This window comes from Poecilia latipinna, unplaced genomic scaffold (genome assembly GCF_001443285.1).
Source record: "Poecilia latipinna isolate Pla-1442-1.1 unplaced genomic scaffold, P_latipinna-1.0 Scaffold5838, whole genome shotgun sequence".
NCBI lineage: Eukaryota > Metazoa > Chordata > Actinopteri > Cyprinodontiformes > Poeciliidae > Poecilia > Poecilia latipinna.
The window spans coordinates 1,806-6,241 of NW_015118454.1; the positions used below are offsets into that span (position 1 = coordinate 1,806).

Genomic DNA, 4,436 nt, shown 5'->3' on the forward strand with positions numbered 1-4,436 from the left:
CGGAGCTTCACCAAGGCAACCTCCACTCATGCCAAGGATCTGCCTCGCTTACTCCAAGGCAAGCCGTGAGAAGAGTTTTAACAAGCAAGAGCTCCGTCGAGATGTTTTTTTTCTTTTTTTTTTTTCTTTTTTGGTGTAAGAAAGAAGGAAAATGTAACTTCATCGACGTATACCCATAATTTTGACTGCGTCACTGCTAATGCCTCTAATAAAACTTGAAACAAAAAGTTTGTTGTCCATTCTGACAAAATAGTCTTGAAGAATAAAATATATTCTCTTCATTTTCTTTTGACGCGATTCCACTCTGTGTTTTGATGTTATAAGAGCTTCGCTGGCTGCCCGAGAAATCTGCCTGAGAAATGTCAGCAATTACTCCTGTCAGCCCTCTTCCTATTCCCTTGTTTACCCTGAAGACCATACCTCAGCGTTATTGATCTTGAGAGCATAAAAGGTCACCAGATTGAAGATGACGGCAGCCGCGGTAGCCATGGAGACTCTCTCCCAACTTTCCCCCCTATGATCAAACGCAATATCAATGAGTGGGTTAAACTTTGATGGCGGCTACTTTGGAGCTTAGATTTTTCCACAGTTAATCATCTTTCTCCTGGGATGAACGGACTGTCTCCTCGCCGCCCCTTATCCAACTTCGGTGCGAGCATCAACCCTGCTGCGTACGTAGACGTCAGATTGTTACGTTTTCAGCCGGACTACCTTAAAGGTCTATCAGAACAGTTTTTCTATTTGAACATCTGCATTGAAGGTGGTAAATTGATGAATGCAAGTAAATATTGGAGAACCTGCCTCCTGTACAATTGAACATAGTGGCACAATTATTGTTAATTAGCATTTTTGTTTTCTTTATCTCAAGAAAACTAAAAAGATCTGTTAGTATAGTGTTCTAGTTCACGGATGTGAACATTCACCTGTTGGGTTGCTTTATATTGCTAACATCAGCTAACATGAGGTTTTTGACATCTTCGAGCCTTACACTGCTCTGAGGATTTCTTTACTTTTCTGCAAAATCGCTGTTATGTGACATTTGTTTACCACAGGAAAGCAAGCTATTATTGTTCATATTTTTACAGAACCTCACTGGAAACATCAACATTTACAAATGTGTCCAATTGGTGCCAAATTTTATTATTAATTTTGACAATTTAAAAAATCTCTGTAAAATTTAATACTAAGGTCCTAAATTAAGACTTGTGTTAAATAGAGTCTACACAACCAACGCAACAGCAATAAAACTGGTACAATTAAATTACATGTCTTCAAAATTATTATTATTTTTAGTTTTGACAACCATAATCTTCCTTAGAGAGTTCTCAATCTAAAGCGGGTGTAGGATGTTCAAGTATCACTAACGGTGTTTCCATTAACCATAAAATTGCGCAAATTGAAAGTCCGAACGTAAATGTGCTAAATGGAAAACCGCCCGTTTCGGAAAAAAGTCACGTCTTTCAATAAAACAAAGTTTGTTGCGCTAATATGAGCTTGTTTTCCCGCAATATCGAAATGGACGTACATAGTAAAACTTCAACGCAAACACGTTCACGGGTCACGTGATCAGCAGGGGGTTGGTTACGACTGGCGAAAAACGTCGAAGAAGACAGGAAGTAATTGAAGGGTGATTGTCTTTGCTTTTTCTGACAGCGTACAGCCGGCTCCACCAGAGTTTTCGCAGTTCATAAAAAGTTGTGCTGAGTCCATCTTCTGTAATTCACCCAAAACGCCCATAATAAGTAGCCACCCCCAAATATAAGTGGCTTGGCGCTCCAACGCCTGAATAACATGCCGTCGTCTCGTCTGATGGCTAATAGATGAGCGCAAGCGCCACGGTTGAATTATGAATACATTTCATGCCGTTTATATTCGTTGCTGTCATGATTTTTGATGACTTGTTGTGAAGAGGCTTACTCATGCGTGATTTTAATTTAATTGCTTATTTAATAGAAACACCGCAATTTCATTTTTTTTCCCGATATCAGAATATAGAAAAAGATTTACGCATATTTGTGATGGAAACACGGCTAGTAACTCGTGTCTCACTTGAGGTGGGTTGCTAATTGAACATACCGGATTTCAATGAGGCAACTTCAAATGTTGGCGACTGCCTTACGCCAATTTGGTTGATTTGAAACAGGTGCGTTGAATCAGAATCCTCTCGGCTAAAACATGAAGCGACAGTGACCCCAAACAACTGAAACTGCTCCAGGTAAGAAGTGTTGTGGAAATAATGTATCCAGCGTTAAGTCGAAAAGCCAGCAGTCAAGTTTCATAAGAACTCTTCCACAAAGTGAGGAAAAAGTGGCCAAAAATCTTCAAAAAGCATCTCTCCATGCTCCAGAACGATAAAAATGCATATATTTTCAAATCTTTTTGTATGAAGAATTCTTTGGAAACAGAATAAAGTGAACCCCAATGTCAATTAGGCTGCTGACTTTGTAGACTGTGAGCATATAAGCAAAGTTTTTTTGGGAGGGGAAGTATGGTTATCTCTCAGAAAAATTTGCCAGCCTCTTAATCTGAAGTGAATCATTTTGTAGGTGGGTGCCTGAAACCAGAAGCACTCTGTTGCCTCAGAAAGTTAGCTGACTCGACAAGTTTGGACCTCTGCTGCTGGGAGGTGTACTGAACCAAACATTATGGCTGCTTTTCCTGATATACATGTAGTAAGTGCTGTACATAGTCTAGTAAAATATGCCTGCCCCGTCCATGCTGTGATTGTACAGTCACTTTTACTGCAAAATGTGCCTTTTGGAAAGTTTTCATAAGCCTTGAACTTTCTCATTCCGTTACAAAGACAGACTTGGATTTACCAGTGGGGTTGTGTGGTAGACCAGCAGAAAATCTATACTAACCAGGTTGGTTTTAGTTACTAGTCAGCTGGTTTCTGAAGGCAATTGGTTGCACCAGATTTAAATTAGAGGTAATTTATAATTGGTTACTCTGGTAACCAGTTCAAGAGCTAAAATGTTAAATAAATCAGAAAAAGGTTGCAGTGAGGTCAAATGATTGCATATTTACCAGTTTATTCAATAAAGCCCCTGAAAACCACATTGTTCTTGTTCATATCCAAACATATAACAGGAAGTACAAGAATGCATTTAGGCAAAAATACGCATCTTCAGATTTAGAACAGTCGTCTAAATGAAAAGTTGATATAAAACAGAGCAACACACCCATCGACATGTTTTTGTTCTGGCTTTTATTGTAGCTCCTTTGCTGTCTAAATACTTCTCTAAGTACTGCTAGCAGTTACCACTGGTCCAAAAGTAAAATGTCACTTTGCAGGAAAAAAGAGCATCTTGTACTTTGTTGCAAATAGTTCTTGTCTGAGTGAGAACTGGCCGGAGTTTGGAGGTGAACTAAAAGTTGTTTTTTTTTCCCCCCTCTTCTTTTTGGCTTTACTGGCCTTTATCTGACAGTTGTCGGACAAGAAAGCGGATTGTGAAGGAGGTGGAAAACATGTGGCAAAGGTCTTCAGAGCAGGACTTGAACCCGTGATGGCCGGGCAGAGGACTGAGGCCTCCGTATGGGAGCTTCTCCACCGTGCTCAGAAATCAAGAAAGGTAAGTGTGTGTGTATGTGTGTCTGTGTGTTTGTACTCGTGTATGTGCAACCACTTTAACAATATTTACCAACAAAGGGAGGTCATTGTGGAAAGTGACTTTTCTGCAGTGCTCACTTTTTTTTTGCAGTTTTACTGTGCTGCTAGGTTTAGCAGAATGGTAAGTTTTGGTTAGGGTTGGGAATAGACTAGCAGTGCTTAGGGGAAAATGGCTGGATTACGCATGAATACAACTACTAAAATGAATCGTAGTTAATGCAAAATCTGTGTGTGTATGTATGAGTCATGGCTAATCAGAAGAGGCATAAATAACACTGCTGTCTTGAAAGCTTATGATGATTGGTCTATGATTAAAGATTGATATTGAGTGAAATTAAATGTCTAAGAGGAATTGTAAATCAGTCTGTCTTCAATTCTCCAACTGGAGATCCGTCACCAGTTCCCCCTTTCTCCAAAACTAGGCGTACGTACGAGTCAGTGCTTGCGTGATGTTTTGTCCTGTTGAGTGTTATTTTCACTTTATTTTGTTTTTAAAAATTATTATTAATTTGGCCAGTTGCTCCATAAAATGAATCTTGTCCTTCTTGGACCAAGATGATGTTCTTTGAGGTCCTTGTCTTGTGGAAACACCCAATTTAGAGGTCATTTCCCCTTTCAAACATTGTGCCCTCTTAAGTATGCTAATACATTCAAATCGACCTATGTTGTCTGGCATACAATATATAGCCCAAAGAGAAATTTGCCCATAGCATGATACCTTAGCCACTGTGCTTTAAAGTGTTTGGGATGAATTTTGCTTTTTAGTCCACAAAATGTTTTTTCTCTTTATTTGAATTTCAGGCTCTTGGCCCTTGCAGGTGCATTT

The 4,436-nt window shown here is 39.4% G+C and overlaps 1 long non-coding RNA gene across 1 annotated transcript; it reads left to right on the forward strand.

Annotated features, from left to right (window-relative positions):
• The first annotated feature begins 1,942 nt into the window (after window positions 1-1,942).
• Window positions 1,943-3,567, forward strand: LOC106943753 (uncharacterized). The gene is made up of 4 exons (XR_001424004.1): window positions 1,943-2,215; window positions 2,547-2,864; window positions 2,917-2,929; window positions 3,429-3,567. It is a non-coding gene; the product is annotated as an uncharacterized LOC106943753 (long non-coding RNA).
• Window positions 3,568-4,436: the final 869 nt, after the last annotated feature.